The sequence below is a fragment of the Bubalus bubalis genome, chromosome 10, assembly GCF_019923935.1.
Source record: "Bubalus bubalis isolate 160015118507 breed Murrah chromosome 10, NDDB_SH_1, whole genome shotgun sequence".
NCBI classification, from domain to species: Eukaryota; Metazoa; Chordata; class Mammalia; order Artiodactyla; family Bovidae; genus Bubalus; species Bubalus bubalis.
This window is the reverse complement of record NC_059166.1, coordinates 53,123,459-53,147,021: the sequence shown is the minus strand read 5'-3', so window position 1 is coordinate 53,147,021 and position 23,563 is coordinate 53,123,459.

The following is a 23,563-nucleotide window of genomic DNA, read 5'->3' as shown; positions in this document are numbered from 1 at the left end:
TCGTTCCTCTGCTCCAATTTTGGCTAATCGCTGAAATAAATTGATTTTTGAAAAAAGAGATACACATAAAAAAGAAGTATGCATAAGTAATACCCTATATCAACTTTTAAAAAATAGCTCTTTAATTTACATATGAATTATAAATAAAGTCTACATTTGTTTTAAGGAAGCACTTTAATGTTCTAAGGACACTGACTTTTCAGTATCTAATGTGACCACTTGATAGGATATTATATAAATCTGAAGTTACAGATTTCTTGCACACTTGTTATTTTCAGTTCTTCGTTTTGTACAATGCTATTTAGAAACAAAAAAGAGTACTTAGAGCTTGCTAAATGAACCTAGGTGATTGTGAAGGCTAGCTATTTGAGTTTTGAAATGAAATAAACTCCAAAAAATAAGTCAGTTTGGTAAAAGAGAGGAAAAAATGCAGAAGTTGCCTGGTTTTCCATTTACCAGTTTAGTGATATTGATGAAGTTAACATCTTTGTGCCTTAGAGTCCTCATCTGTAAAATGGGGATAGTAATAGTGCGTATCTGATAAAGTTGTGAATACTATTAAGTGAATTGATGCACGAAAACTTCAGAATAGTGCTTGACCTATTGTGAGTACCATCAAAGAGTTGACTCTTAACAATTGCTGTAAAATTTAACGTGGACATTTTGTTATGAAAACATAGGCATCTGACATTTACCTTTTTTCAGGTAACATTTTATATGACATGTGTTTTAAATTTATTTATTTATTCCTGGCTGTATTGGGTCTTTGTGGCTCTGCGGGCTTCTCTCTAGTTGCAGGGTGGGGGCTACTCTTCTTTGCAGCGTGTCGGCTTCTCGTTGCAGTGGCTTCTCTTGCACGGACTCTAGGCATGCGGATTTCAGCAGTTACCTCTTGGGGGCTCAGTAGTTGTGGCTCCTGGGCTCCTGAGCACAGGCTCAATAGTTGTGGTACATGACTGTGAAAAAGCAGTCATTGTATCCACATTGGCAAGAATGTAAATTGTCTGGGCTCTGTGGGAACTCTAATTAAAGCATACCGATCACCTGTGTTTAGAGCTGAAGGGTTATTCTCTCCCACTGCCACGTGGAGGCTTTGTACTCTTAAGTCAATACCCCTAACGTCATGTATATAAAGAAGGTAAAGATATCATAACATGTCAATATAATGATCCCACCGAATATTCAGTTTGCTAATTATTTCCTAAATAGAAGACAGGCAAAACTTTTTTAAAAAAAGATATTTTAAAAGAGAAAGAAATTTAAGTTTTGTAAGAAGGTATGTTATTGAGATATGGATACTTGGAAATTGAAGTAAGCTTCAATCATGAAGGAAGGAACAAAGGGGGGCACTGTTAACTTATTCAAGCTATGTCTGTTCATCCCCAGACTATCATAGGGCAACTACTCTATGATGAGGAAACTGAAGCTAAGAGAAATTAAGCATCTTGCTACAGTTGCACAGCTGATATGGGACTGATCTGCGATTTAAATGAAGACAAGTCTTGAAAGCCTGGGATCCCTTTTCACTTTAGCATCCTCAGGAGCATGAAAGGAGACAGTTAAAAATTATGATCTTCATTCCATGTAAGTTGTTTCTATAGTGTTTGATTCTTTGTGACCCTATCCATAGGATTCTCGAGGTAAGAATACTGAAGTGGGCTGCCATGCCCTCTTCCAGGGGATCTTACCGATCCAGGGATTGAACCTGCATCTCTTATGTCTCCTGCACTGGCAAGCAGGTTCTTTACCACTAGCGCCTCCTGGGAAGCCCAAAAGTGAAAGTGTTAGTCGCTCAGTTATGTCCAACTCTTTGTTACCATGTGACTCTGCTGTTCATGGTATTTCTCACGGAAGAATATTGGAGTGGGTATCCATTCCCTTTTCCAGGGGATATTCCCGACCCAGGGATCCAATCCAGGTCTCCTGCATTGTAGGCAGATTCTTTACCATCTGAGCCACCAGGGAAGCCTAATCAAAAATATTAAAATATTTTACTAGTGATGGAATTCATCTAATCTTAAATATCTGTTTTAATTTGTTTCCACATGTATTTCTATTAATAACTATATATTAATAGCTGCTTGCTTCTTTTGTCACTTTATATCTTGATTTAAAAAAAAAATACAAGAGTTTCATTTTAGTTTTTCCTCCAAAAATAGTGAGATAGAAATGTCGGGATGGATAACTACTTGTGTATATATAATTCAGTTATTGCTTATGACTCGTTTGAAAAGACCCTGATGCTTGGAAAGATTGAAGGCAGGGGGAGAAGGGGACGACAGAAGATGAGATGGTTGGATGGCATCACCGTCTCAATGGAGATGAGTCTGAGTAGACTCCGGGAGTTGATGATGGACAGGGAGGCCTGGCGTGCTCTGGTCCATGGGGTTGTGAAGAGTCGGACACAACTGAGCAACTGAACTGAACTAAACTGATGTCTCCATTAATATCTTTGATTTAAAAAAAAATCTATATGCTTCTGCAATAGAAAAGTGGAAAAAGAAATTGAACTGAAAAAAACTTTGAAAAACAGAGAGAGTTGAATGTCACTGGCAAACAAAAAAGTGAAAAAAAAATCTAAATGTATAATTTTCAATTTGTAAATTTTAAAATTTTGCTTAAAATTATAATGCTCAACATTAGCATAGACTTGAGGAAATGGCTTGGGGAAATGGGCACCACTTCATATTCATATAGTTGAAGGGAAAATTTGACATAACAGAATGTTTTTCTGGGGGGCAATTTGGCAACATGTACCAAAAAAATCTCTAAAAATATGCGTACTCTATGGTCCCAGGTACAGAGTACAGAATACCTATCTTTAGCAGGAAGGGATTTATTACAGGGCGTTGAGCAACTTATAGAATAATTAAACATCTAAACAGACTCAAGTTTGAGCTTCCTAAAATGACTCGCAAAAGCACAGTAGAACTGGTTTCCGAGGACAAGCCATCGAGGTGATATATCAAAGTGAAAAAAGGCTACCCCTGGTGTTGGTTCCAGGATCTTGTCATTCTTGCTGTGTCACCTGTGATTTCACTCATGGGGGGCTGAAACCTCTTTTCTCTTCCTAGTTATGAATTCAAAATTCACAGCAGTGCGTCTCATAGCAGAATCTGAATGACATCCAGAATTCTAGCTGAGTTGGGTTCTGGTGAAGTAAGCCATAGATTTTCCGCTTTTACAGTAGAAGAAGGCATTCAGGGAGGAGAATATTGATAAGCTAACCCTCAATTTCTCAGCAATTCTACTTCTAGGAATTAATTTGAAAGAAATAATTATCAATGTGTCCAAAAATGTTGCTAAAAGGATATTCATCACAGTTCTGTTTTTACTAGTGGAAACCAGCAAGGACCTATTGCATAGCACAGGGAACTCTGCTCAATATTTTGTAATAACCTAAATGGGGAAAGAATTCAAAAAAGAACAGATACATTTTGAATTGCTTTGCTGTACACCTAAAACTAACACAACATTGTTAATCAACTATGCGCCAGTATAAAATAAAAACTAAATAAAGCTTTAATATTAGCTCTAAAATATTATGAAATCATTAAAAATGAGGCTCTAGGAGAAAATCTATGTAACCTTAAGTTTGACAATGAGTTTTAGATACAATATCAAAGGCACAATTGATGAAAGAAAGATTGATAAGTAGGACTTCATTAAAATTAAATTATGTGAAAGACAATGTTAAGAGAATGAAAAGGCACAGAATGGGAGATGATATTTGCAAAACATGTATCTGACAAAAGAATTGTATCCAAAATTTACAAAGAACAATTAAAACTCAACAATAAGAAAAAAACACCTTTAATAACTGGATAAAAGATTTGAGTATATACCTTAGCAAAGAAGACATATAGATGGCAAACAAGCAAATGAAAAGATGCTCCACATCATTTGTCACTGCTGCTGCTGCTGCCGCTTCAGTCATGTCTGACTCTGTGTGACCCCATAGACGGCAGCCCACCAGGCTCCTCCGTCCCTGGGATTCTCCAGGCAAGAACACTGGAGTGGGTTGCCATTTCCTTCTCCAATGCATGAAAGTGAAAAGTGAAAGTGAAGTTGCTCAGTCGTGTCCAATTCTAGGCGACCCCATGGACTGCAGCCTGCCAGGCTCCTCTGTCTATTGGATTTTCCAGGCAAGAGTACTGGAGTGGGATGCCATTGCCTTCTCTGTATATGTTACTAGGGAAATACAAATTAAAACAACATGAAATATTTTTTCAGAATCTACTCCCCACCAAATAGAATACCTAACATCCAAAATACTGACAACTCCAAGTGCTGAGTAGGATGTGGGGCAACTGGAGCTCTCATTCCTTTCTGGTGGGACAGCCTAAGGGTACAGTCACTTTGGAAGACAGGTTAGCAGTTTCTTATAGGGTAAATATAGTCTTACCATGTGACTCAGTAATCATACTCTTAGGTACTTAACCGAATGAATTAAAAACCTATGTCCACACAAAAACTTGTACACAAATGTTCATAACAGCTTTATTCATAAAGTGAAAGTGAAAGTCGCTCAGTCGTGTCTGACTCTTTGTGACCCCATGGACTATACAGTCCATGGAATTCTCCAGGCCAGAATACTGGAGTGGGTAGCCTTTCCCTACTCCAAGGGATCTTCCCAACCCAGGGATCGAAACCAAGTCTCCTGCATTGCAGGTGGATTCTTTACCAGCTGAAACACATGGAAAGCCCAATAATTTCCCCAAATTTGAATTAACCAAGATGTTTAAATAGATTAATGAGTAAACAAACAGTTGTACCTCCACACAATGGAGTATTACTCAGTGATAAAGAGAACTGAGCTATCAGTCATGAGAAGAGATGGAGGAAACTTAAGTACATATTGCTAAGTGAAAGAGGCCAGTCTGAAAACGATATGTAGTTCAAACTATAGGACATTCTGGAAAAGTCACAACTACTGATACAGTTAAAAAAAAAAAAAGATTGAAGGAAGAGTACAGAAGAATGAATTGGGGGAGGAGAGGAATTTTTTAGGACAATGAAACTATTGTATATGATACTGTAATGATGGATATATGACATTATGTATTTGTGAAAATCCATAGAACACACTATAAAGGGTGAACTCTAAATATAAACTCTAGATTTTAGTTAATAATAATATATCAATATTGATTCAATGAATATAACAAATATTCCATTGTTGTTGTTCAGTTCCTCAGTTGTGTCTGACTCTTTGTGATCCCATGGACTGTAGCATGCCAGGCTTCCCAGTCCTTAACCATCTGCTGGAGTTTGTTCAAACTCATGTCCATTGAGTTGGTGATGCCATCCAACAAACTTGTCTTCTGTCCTCCCCTTCTTCTCCTTCCCTCAGTCTTTCCCAGCATCAGGATCTTTTCCAATGAGTCAGTTCTTTGCATCAGGTGGCCAAAATATTGGCGCTTCAGCATCAGCATCAATCCTTCCAGTGAAAATTCAGGTTGATTTCCTTTAGGATTGACTGGCTTGATCTCTTTGCTGTCCAAGGGACTCTCGAGAGTCTTCTCCAGCACCACAGTTCAAAAGCATCAATTCTTTGGTGCTCAGCCTTTTTTGTTGTCCAGGACTTCCCTGGTGGCTCAGATGGTAAAGCGTCTATCTACAATGTGGGAGACCCGGGTTCAAGCCCTGGGTTGGGAAGATCCCCTGGAGAAGGAAATGGCAATCCACTCCAGTACTATTGCCTGGAAAATCCCACGGACAGAGGAGCCTGCTAGGCTACAGTCTATGGGGTCACAAAGAGTTGGACACAACTGAGCGACTTCGCTTTCACTTTCACTCACATCCAAACATGACTACTGGAAAAACCATAGCTTTGACTAATACGGACCTTTGTAGGCAAAGTAATGTTTGCTTTTTAATATGCTGTCTAGGTTTGTCATTTTTTTTCTCCCAAGAAGCAAGCATCTTTTAATTTCGTGGTTGCACTCACCATCCACAGTGATTTTGGAGCCCAAGAAAATAGTCTATCACTGTTTCCATTGTTTCCCCATCTATTTGCCATGAAGTGATGGAACCAGATGCCATGATCTTAGATTTTTGAATGTTGAATTTTAAGCCAGCTTTTTCACTCTTCTCTTTCACCTTCATCAAGAGGATGCTTAATTCCTCTTCCCTTTCTGCCATAAAGGTGGTGTCATCTACATATCCAAGGTTATTGATATTTCTCCCTGCAATCTTGATTACAGCTTGTGCTTCATCCAGCCAAGCATTTCGCGTGATGTTCTCTGTGTATAAGTTAAATAAACAGGGTGACAATATGCAGCCTTTCCCCATTTTGAACCAGTGCACTTTTCAATGTTTGGTTCTGACAGTTGCTTCTTGACCTGCATACCACTGGATATACCATATTGAAGCAATGTAATATGTAACCATGTCTGTGGGGGAGATGGGAGTATAACTGAATCCTCTGTATTTTCTGCCCAGTTTTTCTGGAAATCTTATACTCATCCACAGTGTCTATTAATTTTTAAAAATGAGGTTATAGAAGATTGTTTAATTTATAAAGTATGCTCATAATACATTAAGTGAATAAATCAGATCACAAAATTCTATGCTCCTGTTTTTATTTGGGGCTTTCCAGGTGGCGCTTGTGGTAAAGAATCTGCCCGCCAATGCAGGAGATGTAAAAGGTGCAAGTTTGATCCCTGGGTTTGGAAGAACCCCTGGAGGAGGGCACATGTACAGGTGCCTCATTACCCCCCCCCCCCCCACACACATGAGTATTTACTCATGGACAAAACTTGAACATCTTACCCAAAACATCAATAGTCGTTGACTCTGAACTCTGGAATGAAGTGCAATTTTATGTCTACCTTTTGATATGAATTGTCCAAAATTCTGCAATGGAAACTATTTCACTGAAAGAAAAAAAAAAGAAAAAAATTAGCTTTTAAAAAATTTCCACCAAAATATCTACTATAAATAATTTTTTTTAATTGGTAAATTCTATTGGAAATCTCCAGAAATGGTACAAACTTGTTTCTTTTCTTGAGAAACAAACAATGAATATCTAAAAATATTTGTGACAAATTACTTCCCTCTGGAGATAGTTATTTTTTAATGCCCACTAGTTATTTTTGCAGAGATATTAGGCTACAATTTGAAACTCATACAGTCTGAAGTTGAAGTCACCATTCTCCCATCTATACTTGTTCTCTAGCATTCCTTGCATCTGAAAGTTGCAGTGTTATCTTCTAATTTTTTTAGAGTTAAAATCACAGACAGATTCCACATCAGAATTCTCTCCTGCCTCTCTAATTCATCCATCATATAATGCTAGGCTTATTTTTTCATAATGTCCTTCTTCAGAACCACCAATAACTGCATTGTCTAAAGACTATAACTCCAGCTATAGTTGAGTGTTTGAGATTTTCCTTTGTTTGGCCCAATTTACCTCTCCAGGTACATAAGATACATCTTCCAGAACACAAGATACATCTTGTGCCTTACTGTTTCCTTAGATTATATATAACACTATTTCTTCACCTTCATTCGGTATGTCAAGCTTAGAATCTGTTTATCCTAACTCATTCTTCCACCTTCAATATCTGCGGGTGTTGAAATCCTATCTTTCCTTCAAATCTTTAATCAGTTCCTTGAAACTTTCCATTTTATAAATATCCCCATCAGAATCCATCTATCTCCTTTGTAGTCCCCTCTGTTGAGCCTGTATGTTGAGGACTATGTTGAGCCTCCATTATAGTACATTTTATAACATCCCTTACGTAATGTGAGTAATACCTACATCCTTTTCCCTCATAGATCAAAATATCCTTTAGGATAGGGACCATGCTTTTATATCACCTAAAACACACAAAGTACAGATCTTTGCACAATAAATGGCTGTTAAATTGAATTGATTTAAATTACATTAGGAGTCATTTGAAAGTGCTAGCAAAATACCATTAATGGTGTCCGTGTAAGATGCTTTGAATTAAATGTGAGGACAAATACATTAATGTTAACATGCTCTCAAGCAAACATCACTAGCTCTGCAGTGAAGATTATCAAACATCAGCTTCCCTACCTGGGACTTGTGAGTTGAATGCCTGATTCTGTAAGTTCAGAATAAGTTCACTTTTCTTATTCGAACCAAGATCAGAAGAGTGCTTCATAAGATCAATATAAGAAAAAGTGTAATAGATGCACAGTTTGAGAGGCAATCTGAGATCATTTTACAAATATGTAAGAATATATTTGTGTTACTACAATGAAAAGAGGGTGAGGAAAGCAGAGGAAATGTTGTATGACCCCCTTTTCACCACCTTTCCCCCCCAAACCAAATTAGAAACAATTGATGATCCAGATTTTTCTTTTGTTTAAAATCAAATGATCTTCCTCTAAAAGTGGTTATATGATCATTGCTGTAAATGGGAACATGTGAAATGTGGTTTGACATCACTTCAAGAAAGAAACTGCTATGTTGGTACTCCGGTGTTCTTTGTGAATTTGTGAAGCCTTTAAATAATAACTGACTTTTAATTTATAGTAATGGAACAAACATCAAATGATATTGCTTATAATGCATTTTTAAGAATCCACTTAATTTCCGTTACAAAAACATATTCCTGTGGAAACCCAAGATGCTGTCCATGGTCCTGATGCTCATATGCCATAAAAGCAGTAAAATCTCAGATATGAAATAAGGGGAAAGACTTTATTGTGCAATATCTTCTTATAGTCATTTAATTTTCCACTTGATTCAAGGGTGAATATTTGGGTTAACTTCTTATTTATTAATTAGCATATAAAGTTGTGACTTATATACACTATAAGCTACTGACCTTACTTGTATCAACTGCTTAATGTCATATATATTACGGTATAGTTTTATATAGCTGAAAAATAAACTTTGTGTAACAGTAGAACAATGAAACACAAATTAACTCTGCAGAAGGCCAGAGCAGCTTGGTAAATCTCTGCTGTGTGTGTGTTTCTGTTTTTGTCTAGCTTGTGCATTCAGATGGATTCTGTTACTTTGTTGTACACAAGGCATCAACGAAATCAACACAAAGCCTTTACACACAATATACATGCAAAATTTGCTATAGTAAAATAGCTAAATCTCCTTTAAAATATTTTAAAAACTGATGTATTCAAATCTATAAAGAAGTGTTGAACCTTTTGATAGTGATGTTGTTTAGGTTAGTTATTTCCAGTCATTATATCATAAATTTTGAATTCCTCATATCAATGAAAACAACACACCAAATAAAGAAATGATTTTAAATCCAGAACTAAAACTCAGGAATTAATTTGTTCCTCTGTCCAGATATTCAGGGTGAGTTGAGTTTGGACCTGGCTGGTGATACACTGCAGTAAGCACTAAAATTTAGAGGCTTGATAGGATCAGCTATAAGAGTGCTACTTTAAGTTTGAATTCTTTCTATTTATCATCTTGTGTCACACCTGAAATACTACCCAAATTCGGTGTATATTTTGTATGTGTGGTAATCTAACTTTATAGGGAATAGTCTAGTGATCCTCATTTACTATCAAGATGTAATGCTTGTGATTAAATTACAGATGACACACCACATCAATTCTTATTAGAGATGTGCAGGCAGTAAAATGTTTACATTTCAGTAGATGATTTTCACTATCTCCCTCGCACATTCTTCATTATGTTAAACTTGGTGATTATCAGTGAGTATTTCAGACCAGTTGCCCAAGCTACACATTTGGCATCTTATTAAGGCATCTTTATATATATATATTCACATGCTAATACTTCTCTAGGTGGCTGTAAATATTAAATGAGAAGAAGTATATCAGAATGATTTGTACATTTTAAAGTTCTGTAAAAAATAAGATGGGACATAATATTTATGGAACAAATATTTATTTAGCATCCATTATGTGGATGCTAAAGAATTCCTATTGGTACTGAGGATATGCTTGCTGAAAAAGAAATTCCTGCCTTCATGAAGCTTATATTCTAGTGAAGAAGACAGCTAATAAAGAAGAAAAATAAAGAAGAGAGAGGGAATAGGGAGTGAAAGGGTGAATATTAAGAGTTGAAATTTAAAATAGAATAAGGGTTTGAATATGGATCTAAAAGAGCTGGGGAAGTGATTACTGGGCAGAAACTGTTCCAAGCAGACAGAATCGCAAGTTCTAAGTCAGGAGCATGTGTGGTATGTTTGAGGAGTGTCAAAGAGACTGATGTGACTTGAGCCACATGAATGAGGGGAAGAATAATAAGACACAATGATAGAGATAAGGTGATACAGGAAGAAGATAACATAGAGGGTTGTAGACCTTACAGGCTATGGTTTGCCATGTGACTGGCTTTGGCCAGTGAAATTTGAGCAGCTTTTGAGGTCATTACTCTGAGCACATATGTGTGTTTCACCTTCCTCTTCTTTCTTCTGAACTGTAACTGACAGTGTTACAGTTGGTGGATCCTAAAATAACCTGGGTCCTGGGGTGTCTAAGACAAAATGATATGAAATAGTATTCCTCTCATCTGTAATAGGAAGATAATGGGAATAAGAACTAAGCCTTTGATATTTTAAGGCACTGAGATTTGGGGGTTGGTTTATTACTACAACTTAATGGAGCTCCTCATACAGGCAATCTTTGGAGTTTTTTGAGCCAGAAGGATTACTACTCTGAATTCTGTATCTAGTGGGTAATCCTAGCTTCTGTGCTAAGATTAGCCCATAGAGGGTGAAGGCAGACACAAGAGATGAGAAAAGAGTTATTGCATTTATACAAGAAAGAGATGATTGTTCAGATCAAGGAAATAGCAATGAGGGTAGCAAAACAAGGCAGAACTGTAGGGATATTCTGGGGAAAAAAAAAGCAAATGGACTATTCTGATGTGTTTGATTTTGGATATGACAAAAAGAGGAGATTTAAAAATGACTTCAGTGTTTTTAACGTGTACAAAAGGTGGAGCTGTAATTTACTGAGATGGGAATGGCTATGGAAGAAATGACTTTTGAGTGGTAGCATTAGGAGTCTTATTTTGTACATGTTAGGTTTGGAGTGTGCCATGTAACTAGAGATGTGACATCGATAATTCCGTATGTAAGTCTGGTGTCTGGGACAGATATCTAGGCTGGTGATATCTTTTAAAAGATAATCATTAGGAGATGGCATTCAGTTATTTAAAAATATTTTCCCACCTAACTTCAATATCTAGATCCTCTATAGGTTTGTTTCTTTCGTCCCCCCCCTTTATTCTTCTCTTTTAAAATAATGTGGTATTTTCTTCTTGTTAACAATTTCAATCATGGGTTAAAGCCAAAAACACTTTCAATCTGAGTAAAATTTAAATATGAATAAAATTGTAGAATCTCTTGAAACCAGTACATTCAATCTCTTATGACAATAGATAACTATTTCAGTAGCAATGAAATAGGATAGTCAAATGATGTAATTTAAGAGAAGTTTAATGAGAAGACAATTTACAAAGATAGTGTATTTGCAGGAGATATTGTTCTACCTTGGGGCTAGAGGTTCAAGGCATTATTATTACTCCTAAACATGAAGGGGCAAAAGAACCTAGAGACAAAGGGGGCTAGGTGCTGACAGGTACCCACAGTGACCCCATAGAGAATTCATCTCACTCCTCCCTTCTATTTTTGCCTGTGTTTCCCAAGGGGAAGTCAGAAAACAAAGTAATCTGTGAATTCATTCTTACAGGTAACCTTCTAGCAAAACATAGATCTCTCCCTCCCTTTTGCTTCTTTTCCAGATTGCCATATGGTTCTAGAGTAAACTCAGCTACGTGATACTACTTAGATCGTGAAAAATACAGCATGTCTTAGCAAAACTTTGTAAATTTATTTTACAAAGATGGAGAAGCTCTATACTTCCAGCAAAAACAAGACCTGGAGCTGACTGTGGCTCAGATCATGAACTCCTTATTGCCAAATTCGGACTGAAATTGAAGAAAGTAAGGAAAACCACTAGACCATTCAGGTATGACCTAAATCAAATCCCTTATGATTATACAGTGGAAGTGAGAAATAGATTTAAGGGCCTAGATCTGATAGATAGAGTGCCTGATGAACTATGGACTGAGGTTCGTGACATTGTACAGGAGACAGGGATCAAGACCATCCCCATGGAAAAGAAATGCAAAAAAGCAAAATGGCTGTCTGAGGAGGCCTTACAAATAGCTGTGAAAAGAAGAGAAGTGAAAAGCAAAAGAGAAAAGGAAAGATATAAGCATCTGAATGTAGAGTTCCAAAGAATAGCAAGAAGAGATAAGAAAGCCTTCCTCAGAGATCAATGCAAAGGAATAGAGGCAAATAACAGAATGGGAAGGACTAGAGATCTCTTCAAGAAAATTAGAGATACCAAGGGAACATTTGATGCAAAGATGGGCTCGATAAAGGACAGAAATGGTATGGACCTAACAGAAGCAGAAGATATTAAGAAGAGGTGGCAAGAATACACAGAAGAACTGTACAAAAAAGATATTCACGACCCAGATAATCACAGTGGTGTGATCACTCATCTAGAGCCAGACATCCTGGAATGTGAAGTCAAGTGGGCCTTAGAAAGCATCACTACGAACAAAGCTAGTTGAGGTGATAGAATTCCAGTTGAGCTATTTCAAATCCTAAAAGATAATGCTGAAAAAGTACTGCACTCAATATGCCAGCAAATTTGGAAACCTCAGCAGTGGCCACAGGACTGGAAAAGGTCAGTTTTCATTCCAATCCCAAAGAAAGGTAATGCCAAAGAATGCTCAAACTATCACACAAATGCACTCATCTCACACGCTAGTAAAGTAATGCTCAAAATTCTCCAAGCCAGGCTTCAGCAATATGTGAACTGTGAACTTCCAGATGTTCAAGTTGGTTTTAGAAAAGGCAGAGGAACCAGAGATCAAATTGCCAACATCCGCTGGATCATCGAAAAGCAAGAGAGTTTCAGAAAAACATCTATTTCTGCTTTATTGACTATGCCAAAGCCTTTGACTGTGTGGACCACAATAAACTGTGGAAAATTCTTCAAGAGATGGGAATACCAGACCACCTGATCTGCCTCTTGAGAAATCTGTATGCAGGCCAGGAAGCAACAGTTAGAACTGGACATGGAACAACAGACTGGTTCCAAATAGGAAAAGGAGTATGTCAAGGCTGTATATTGTCACCCTGCTTATTTAACTTATATGCAGAGTACATCATGAGAAACACTGGACTGGAAGAAGCACAAGCTGGAATCAAAATTTCCAGGAGAAATATCAATAACCTCAGATATGCAGATGACACCACTCTTATGGCAGAAAGTGAAGAGAAACTATAAAGCCTCTTGAAAGTGAAAGAGGAGAGTGAGACGGTTGGCTTAAACCTCAACATTCAGAAAACGAAGATCATGGCATCTGGTCCCATCACTTCATGGGAAATAGATGGGGAAACAGTGGAAACAGTGTCAGACTTTATTTTTTGGGCTCCAAAATCACTGCACAAGGTGACTGCAGCCATGAAATTAAAAGACGCTTACTCCTTGGAAGGAAAGTTATGACCAACTAGATAGCATATTCAAAAGCAGAGACATTACTTTGCCAACAAAGGTCTGTTTAGTCAAGGCTATGGTTTTTTCAGTGGTCATGTATGGATGTGAAAGTTGGACTGTGAAGAAAGCTGAGTGCCGAAGAATTGATGCTTTTGAACTGTGGTGTTGGAGAAGACTCTTGAGAGTCCCTTGGACTGCAAGGAGATCCAACCAGTCCATCCTAAAGGAGATCAATCATGGGTGTTCATTGGAGGGACTGATGCTGAAGCTGAAGCTCCAATACTTTGGCCACCTCATGTGAAGAGTTAACTCATTGGAAAAGACCTGATGCTGGGAAGGATTGGGGGCAGGGGGAGAAGGGGACGACAGAGGATGAGATGGCTGATGGCATCACCGACTCTATGGACACGGGTTTGGGTGGACTCCGGGAGTTGGTGATGGCCAGGGAGGCCTGGCGTGCTGCAATTCATGGGGTTGCAAAGAGTTGGACATGACTGAGCGACTGAACTGACTGACTATTACCAAGCTGATTGGACTTAGCAATGTACCTAGCAAACCTATCCCGAGCACAGAGTATCAAGTATTTCCTCTTATAAGCATTCTGCATGTTCTTATAAAAACCTATCTTGCCATGTGTCACTCACACACATATGCACAGACATACGTACACACACACACAGTTTGATAGCAGTTTGCTGAGAATACACACATAAGAAAACTAGATGACATGAAAGGTTGGGAATCAACTTATTTTAATCTGGTCCACATTCTAGGAACTTAGTCTAGAATCATTGAAGCTGAATGTTTTTCTCTTCACATTTGCTTTTGAAGCCTAAGTTTTTAGAAGCTTAGGTTCATGTTTTAATCTCAACTCACTCTTTACATGTCATTGATACTATCATGTGATTTCACTGTAAATACCAGTAGAGAAGTTACAGTTGCAATAGACATGGAGACTGAGCTGGACATCTCAGAATTATGATATCATTAATACATAATTGATGTTGTAAATAATCTAAAAGCTTGACTCAAAAATCTCCCATAAAATCTCATGATGACTCACTCTGTTTGAGGGTCCCTGATGTGAGAAGAGGGGTCTGGATTTAAACTCACAGCCCTTGATGAAACTGCTTCCCTACCTGTGTGTTTTTTAATCTTTACCAAAGATGTAATAATTCTCCAGTTACCCACAAACAAAACATTTGTTTAATCAATAATCATTTGTCAAGCATGACTATCCTGGAGATGACAAATAATGCTGAGTGGTTCGCAAGGAGATCAGGCTTAGAAGGCCTGATGGAAAAGTTGACAGCATTTTAAACCCCACAATAGCTCTGGGGAAGATACCAAAAAAGTTTGTACGTGGACAAGTCTGCAGGGGAGTGTGCTCCAGGGAAAGTTTACTCCCTTTTTCCAAACAAGGATTATATTCACTTCATCTCTAAAATGTTTCTTGGAAATCATTCTTCTCTATTATGGCTGCAGTGATGCAAGTTGAGGACTTACTACCTTGTATTTGGCCTTTTTGAAGTTGACCCTTACTTAGTCTCCCAACCTCCAGTTTCACCTGCCTACAACCCACCCTTCCCAATTATTGGCACTTCAGTTTTCCTGGAGCACAAAGTCCTCACTGTATCTTGATCTCTTCATCTACCCTCCTCTAAGCTACATTCCTAAGGGTTTACCTTGTTCCTTCCTGACACATCCTTTCTTGCTCATCCCTCATTTCCATCTTTGGGAATCTTGCTCTTTTCTCAAGATCCAGTTAGGGGTAAACACGCTTTCTCCCAAGCTTCCATAAATGTTTGCATTATTTCATAGCACTCATGACAGACTTCTTTGTCTTATATTTTATCTCCCTTGCAAGATTCTGAGCTTTTTGAGGGCTCTGATCACATCATATACTTACCTTTCTATGTCCCTCATAGCAACTGGTATGATGTCTTTACCTATAAGGGAGGAAAAGGACTTAAATTTTTAAGACTTGAATTATGCAAACTTTGCATAACTATTAATATTAGAGCAGACTAGAGAGAAATCCTAATTTAAACCAGTATAACAAATTTTGATGGTAGGTGGAGTGACACTGGAAAAGCATTAAACTTGTCTCTTACATACATTTAGTGATTAAAGAGTCGTTTAACTGAAAGAAGTAAAAGTTATAACTTTTATATACACAAGTTAGTACAGAGAAATATTATTAAAAACATTTAACAGCCTTATATGTTCCCAGGTCCCTGTTGAATTCTATCATAAACATGCCTTCTTGTAGCCTATAAGTTGCATGTTGAAACCAGAATCTGGAAATTAAATACTTCCTTTTCTTAAAAAATTGTAATTTAGTAGTTTTGTTTCAGGTAAAAAATTTCATGCAGAGTATGCTTTGTATTTGGAAACACAAACTCCCTACCTTAAAAACAATTCATTTCTCTCCCCATGTAGAGCTGTCAGAAAGGAGGAGAGATTCGGTAAACCGTATGTCACTATCAGCCACTGATAGCCAGTGATTTGTTCCAAATCCAGAGGCTAAACCAAACCTCATGCTGCTGTATGTCAGATACAATTGGTCCACAGTCAAAGTTTTACAGCTCAGACAGGGCACACTTTATCCTTCAGGCTGCTACTTAAGATAGCCACGACCCTGAGGAGAACCAGTCAACAAAACAGAGAGACAAGAGGATGTGATTTGTATGCATCCCTGAGCTAGCTCACGTCACCCCTGACCTAGAGGTCAGGCTGCAAATGACAGCAGGGTGCATGCACCTGATCAGACAGAATATTCTCATTATAAAGCCTGGGAAGAGGGGGCAACCCCTCTGTGTTTACCCACAGACCAGATGCAATCTACCTAGGAAATGAGCCAAAAAGAAAAAACACCGATTTCACTCAACAAGCAGATGTGACAAACACGTCAATACCTTACAAAATTTTTAGTCAATCGTTTATCCTGATAAACTTGGGTGAACACAAGATGATTATACAAAGGGAAGTTTATCAAAAGGAAGAAACAATTTGTTTAATCACAGATGGGCCATCCAAAGAAAGCTAAGCTGGAAAAGAATAACCCTTATTGAACTGCAATAGGAAATCCTTATCAAATACAGTCTTCCCTGGTGGCTCAGACAGCAAAAATCTGCCTGTGATGCAGGAGACCTGGGTTTGATCCCTGGGTCGAGAAGATGACCTGGAGAAGGGAATGGCAACCCACTCCAGTGTTTTTGCCTGGAGAATCCCATGGACAGAGGAGCCTGGCGAGCTACAGTCCATGGGGTTGCAAAGAGTTGAACATGACTTAGCAAGTGACACATACACTTGGCCACCACCATTTGTTTATGGAATAGATTTTGGTTAAGCAGGAGTTTGAAATGGTAGTGCAAGCCTACAACTGTGGTTCTTTTAAATTATTGGAAGGTGGCAAAAGCTTTCATATTTTTAAGTGAAATCTGAATTTCCAAAATGATCCGCACTGAAATGAGAATGACTGTGAAGGAGGTAGAGGAGGTAGACCAAATCACCATGTGTGGTAGTTTTTAAAAACGGAGAAGAGGAATCTGTCTCGGATTATTGGAAGTAGCTTGTCTGAGTCCTGTAGACTATAGAGATGATCTCTGCAAGTCCTGTGAGAGCTCTGGGTTCTGAATAGCAGTAACTTAGATATGGCTTGAAATTCATCACAGAGCTGCTCTGACTCATCATGGGTGAAATTTCAGCATCCAAATGGTAATAATTACATACATAAAACCCTATTCTTACATGATTGGTCTGTAAAGTCACTGTTAATATGAAACACTTGAGTAATAATGGAGTTGTATATATATATATATGAGCTTGTATATATATATATACATGAGCTTGTATATATATATATGAGCTTATATATATATATATATATATGCTTTCCTGGTGGGTCAGTGGTAAAGAATCTGCCTGGAATGCAGAAGAGGCAGGAGATCCCCTGAGGAAGGCATGGTAACTCACTCCAGTTGAGAATCCCATGGACAGAGGAGCCTAGTGGACTATAGTCCATAGGGTTGCAAAGAGTTGGACTCAACTGAAGATACTTAGCATGCACACATGCATATATATATATGTATGAATATTTATCTATTCATAACATATTTATCTATATTTCATCACAAATAATGTCTCTAACTCTATACCTACAAGAATACTGAATTGGGGAATGGACTCATGCAGACAAGATCCCTCAGGGAGCTTAAGTGAAGCCCTATTCAACAATGGCCAGTTTATGCCTCTTTAGCAAAGTAGTATGGAATGGTTGAATAACACAACTTTCTCTCAATAAGAATTTTCTTCCCCTTAGACTAAGTTCACAATTTCACAGACAATATTTTATTTGTCTTTGTGTCCTCAATATGTAGAGCTATACCTGTTGACCTTGAAAAACACTTAGGCTTGAAGGTATGCAAGTAATCAACCAATAAAACTTAAACTTATGTTTCCTAAGGAAAAGCAGGTATAATTCCTTCTCTTTAATGTTCAGTTGGCCTCTTAGGATTTTTTTTTCTGCTAGGCTGATCCTTCATGTTTATACCAACCAAGGTTTAGCTTTAGTATTTTAAAATATGTTGAACTACAGAAAGTTCATGGAGCTAAGGGAAAAAGCATTCAAGTGACAGCATGTGTGCTAAATCTTATGACTGGGTAAATTACTTTTACATTTTGACTCTGATTTCCTAAAAAGTTGAACTATAAGAATAGTTAAGCTGATCTCATAAAATTATAATACATTTTAAATGAGAATATATGTGATGCTATTTGTAATATATAAAATGCTGTTAAATGTGAATTATCATTTTTTTTCTCCCTTTGGAGCGATCTTAACATTAAGGTCTTATACAAAAATTAGAGAATTTAACTTAGAAATATGAAAGCTTGGTAACAAAAAAGTTCTGCCATAAATTCTGTACACTTGTCTCATGATGTAACGTTAAATAACAAGAAATAGAATATAGAAGAGAAGCTAGTGTCCTTTGGCGTAGGGTTGCAGAATACAGCAGATTAAAATATACATGCTCAGTTAAATTTTAATTTCAGATAAATGAATATTTTTAATGTAAAAATATCCCATATAATATTAAAATTTAACTTGGTATCCTGTGTTTTATCTGGCAAGCCTACCTTGGCATCAATAAAAAATCTAAAGCCTTGATTAACTGTAACCCAGCTTTCTTCTAAAACTGTCCTCTTGATCCCCTTATTAAGTGGATCTTATTTTATCTTCATTTCTATTGTCTGATTGTACAGATATCTTTTATAATAAGCAACCTCACATCATCTAGAGGAAGTAGAAAGACAATGACAAAGAGATTTTAAAAATGCAAGGTATCCTATTAATGTCTGAACATTCCTTTCTCCCATCGGTGTTTCATTAGATACATATCCCTGGGCACAAGCAAGGGGACAGGCACTGTGCTAGGTATCAGCACAACCCTCATCATTTATACTGTTCTTTGTGTTGTCAGAGTTGAAAGTCTGCAAACTGTATGTTCCCAGTTCCTTTGACCTAGCTTGCTATTAGGTTCTGGCCAGTGGGATACACTTTCTTACCAGAAGGTGAAAGAAAGGGGAAAAGCTATTTTTCTCTTACATCAGTTTTCATCAGTGAGAGTTTTGGGTGACTGGGAATGATAGCAAATGGTTATGAGCTTCAGCAGCAAACTAATTTCAGCAGCCTCCATAGGACTTCAGATTCTTGATGTCTTGCCCTGTGGCAGCAGCCTGATTTCAACCATAGTGGAGCCTGCAGAGGCCATACCTCCTGAAAACTCAGCAGTGAGTGTGGGCTCATGGCCATCATCCTAGAGATGGTAGCAGCTTCCTACTCTTTATGTAAAAACTTTTTAATGCCTTGTACCTTTCTAGTTCCTTCTCATATTCTTATTCTTCCACTTCCTCCAATTAGTTTGTGATCTGCTCCCTGTATTGAAATATTGATATTTAAAATACCTGGGGTCATTTCTGTTTAAATGTATAGACATTGACTGATGTAAGAGTTTATGGGTGGAAAAGTCTGAGAACTATTGCTCTACAACATCACTGCCAGTTCATACCATCTTTGGAATAATGTGATACAAAAATAATTGAAGAATCTGATAAAATATGGCTCTTTTTAGCTACAGAAACCTTCCAGCATGGGGATTATAGAGAGGAGTTTACCATACTGATAAGCTAAATAAAAATCAGATCTACATCAAAGGAATTTCCACTGACATGTCAAACAGTAAAGTAAACTTCATGGTCCAATTTTGTGTCCTTAGCCACTCATCAATTATAAGTTGACCCAGTTGCCAGTAACAGGAATACATGTAATACAAGAAGGATAAAAAGGCCTGTAGATGTCATTAGTATAAAATAAAAATTTTTTTTCCTTGAGATTCTATTAGGACAGAAATTTATTGGCAGATGTTCTGTATTTTACATAATTATCTTGTTGAATTGAGTTTGTCTGGTTTACTTCTCTACTAAATGAATCAAAATCTTTCATCAATATAGAGTTTTCAAATACCTTTTTATTGAATCTCTTACAGTATTTCATCATCCTATATTCAAGGCATTATATCTTATCTCTAATTAAATTTTCTCTTCTTAAATTTCAGTCTGCTCTTTATCCTAGTTTTTACTTGAAAAAAAGAATGCATCTGGATTCTTCCTTAACACTGTACATACTACTGAAGATAATTAATCATTAGACCTCTTCACCAGGATTCTCCTTTTTTTTTCAAGTGAAGAAATCTCAATTCCATTGACCTTTTAGGCATGGCTGTTTCCATCACATTATGTAGTCTTCTGCATAGTGAAAGTGAAGTGAAGTTGCTCAGTTGTGTCCGACTCTTTGCAACCCCTTGGACTGTAGCCCACCAGGCTCCTCCATCCATGGGATTCTCCAGGCAAGAATACTGGAGTGGGTTGCCATTTCCTTTTCCAGGGGATCTTCCCGACCCAGGGATCGAACCCAGGTCTCCTGCATTGCAGGCAGCCCCTTTAACCCCTGAGCCACCAGGGAAGCCCAAGTATAACTGATGTTAAGCTGGCCCATCTTCTAACTGCCACAATTAGAGCTAAGGTTTTTCTAATCCTGTTAAAGAGAGTCACCTAATAAGTTATTTAAAGGAAACAATATTTGTTTTTCTTTCACAAGAATGTAAAAAATTTTGTGGCGAATATCTGACCAAAATATGGATGGAGTTAGAATTTACATAAGACTATTGATCTAATTTTATAAAATGTTTTCTAAACTCATAGTCTCATGGATCAGATGTTCCAAAGTTATCTTAGTTCAACATTTTCCTCTTTCACATGGAAGTATTCTAGCCTAAGTTTGTAAAACCAAGTAAGTTAAGTGTAGTCAGTAAGAAAACTTTGTCCAAAATCTGGTCAAAGACTTTGAGATAAAGTCTGAATAGAAACAAATGATAAAATAGTGGCTGCTGGTTTTGTCATTTTCTCCTCTAGTCACTAGAAACTTAAAATATTGAGTTCTTAAACAACCAGAAAATAAACACCCAAAGGAATAAAAGGAAGCCCTATGTTCATTTCTGTATTAAACTACGTTGTATTTTCTGGCTCAGGTCAGGCACACAGTAGGTACTTAATGCAGTGTATAAAGCTAATTATTAAATAATGGCAACACTAATGTGTTATTAAACATAATAACAATAATAGTGAGTTTGAAATCTATTTGGCAAATTCCAAATGCTTTATAAAGTATACCTGCTGGGGAGAAAAGCCAATTATTTATGACAGAGTGTTCATCAGTGCTTTACACTGTAGTAAAATCTTAATATATAATATGCTACAAAACTTGTATCATGAACAACTCTGAGAAGAATCTGTTGATTTTATTTTTAAAGATTAATTTATTATACATATTTTATGCATATACACTAGAAAGTAAGCATAAAGAAACAAAATATTAGTTTAAAAATATATGAAAAATAAAAATAAAAATACATTCATTCACAGATAGAAATAAATTCTGAAATATTTATGCCAACAGGTTTTTCTTTAAATACCTTTACTAATGAATTTATGTAAAATGTTTATCCATTGCAAAGATAATCTATTTAATCTGTAAAGTGTATTTAGATTATTGAATTTTAAAGTTTGTAATGTCTATATAACTGCAGGGTTTTCATGTGCTTTTTCCAGTGAGTGGTGAAGTAACAATGTTAGTACTTTTAGATCAATATTAGGAAGCTTTTTATATCATGTAATAACTTTTATCCTGTTCACATGGTACAGTTTACTTAATCCCCTGAGTTTACTAATTAAGAGTCATGGAATAATAATCTGGTAGAACCTGGTTTTATGAGTTGTAATATTGAGCTGAAAGCAAAGTACCCATATTAGAAATCATGGAAGTTTCCATACTCTGGGGGTATTCTGAATGAGGTTGTTTTTTCTAGCCTCCCTTACTCTGCCCTTCTCTTCCTCTCTCTTTCTTTCTACATTCATTGAGTACATCAACCAGGAAATTCTAACACTATAAATTCAATCCATTTATTCACATCTAGTATAAAAGTAGGAGAAGGCAATGGCAACCCACTCCAGTACTCTTGCCTGGAAGAGCCCATGGGCGGAGGAGCCTGGTGGGCTGCAGTCCACGGGGTCACGAAGAGTCAGACACGACTGAGCGACTTCACTTTCACTTTCCACTTCCATGCACTGGAGAAGGAAATGGCAACCCACTCCAGTGTTCTTGCCTGGAGAATCCCAGGGATGGGGGAGCCTGGTGGGCTTCCATCTATGGGGTCGCACAGAGTCGGACACAACTGAAGCCACTTAGCAGCAGCAGCAGCAGTATAAAAGTATATATGATTATAATAATGGATGGGAAAAGAGATTTAGGCTTTGGAGTCAGATTTGCATCATGCTTCTGCTCCTTACTAAGGAAACAGAGCGCATTACTTAGCCTCTAAGAGTCTCAGTTTTCTCATATGCAAAAATATAGAAATTAGCACCATGTCAGATTTTATGGTAAGAGTGAGATAAGGTACACAGAATTGTTAACCCTATGCCAGGCACAAGCTTTATGCTATTTATTATTATTTTACTCTTCCAGTTATAGTTGATGAGTAAAATAAAGTACTTTCTTTCCTTTGATTTTTCTCTTACGTAGAATGAAATTGTCAGATGATCTTGAAACTTCCGTCCAGCTTCAAAACATAGATTTACAACCCCTTCTTTCTTATTGATGCTCTTGAAATGGGGGTACCTGCATCGTCAGCTAGTCTCTCGTAGCTAATTTGGCCGTGAATGTGTTTGCGACAGATGTGGTCCAAAGACCGAGCAGGTGACCTAAGTTCCAGACATTTTCACAACCCAGAGTGGAATGACAAATCTGAAATTTTAATGAACTGAAGTAGATTTACAATTTGAGTTAATATAAAGATTTTGGAGTAATCCAAAGAATCCAGAAAACAGATTAAATAACAGCAGCAGCAGTGATAGGAGACTCAACCAGGAATATTATAAAAAAGAATCAAGGAACCTTTATAGTGGTATGTTGAGTGGCAATAGCTAGAATTTAATCAAAACCATTATGTATGTTGAACTCCTGTTGTGTGTTGAGCCTTCTATAGAATCTTTAAGAACTTAAAGGAGAGGGAAAGATATGATGGGGTTGGGATACTAAGGTCTAGGATGTCCTTCCACTTCCTCCAATCTTTATATTGTTTGTCTCTAATCAGAGAGGGAAATGGCAACCCACTCCAGTATTCTTGCCTGGAGAATCCTATGGACACAGGAGCCTGGTGGGCTGCTGTTCATAGGGTCGCACAGAGTTGGACATGACTGAAGTAACTTAGCATGCATGCATGCATTGGAGAAGGAAATGGCAACCCACTCCAGTATTCTTGCCTGGAGGAAACCAGGGACAAGGAGCCAGGTGGGCTGTCGTCTATGGGGTCGTGCAGAGTTGGACACGACTGAAGTGAATTTTAGCAGCAGCAATCGGTTTGCCATCATGGGCACCCCCAACTGTCATGTGAGTGAAATGAATGTTGCTCAGTCATGTCCAACTCTTGGCGACCCCATGGACTAT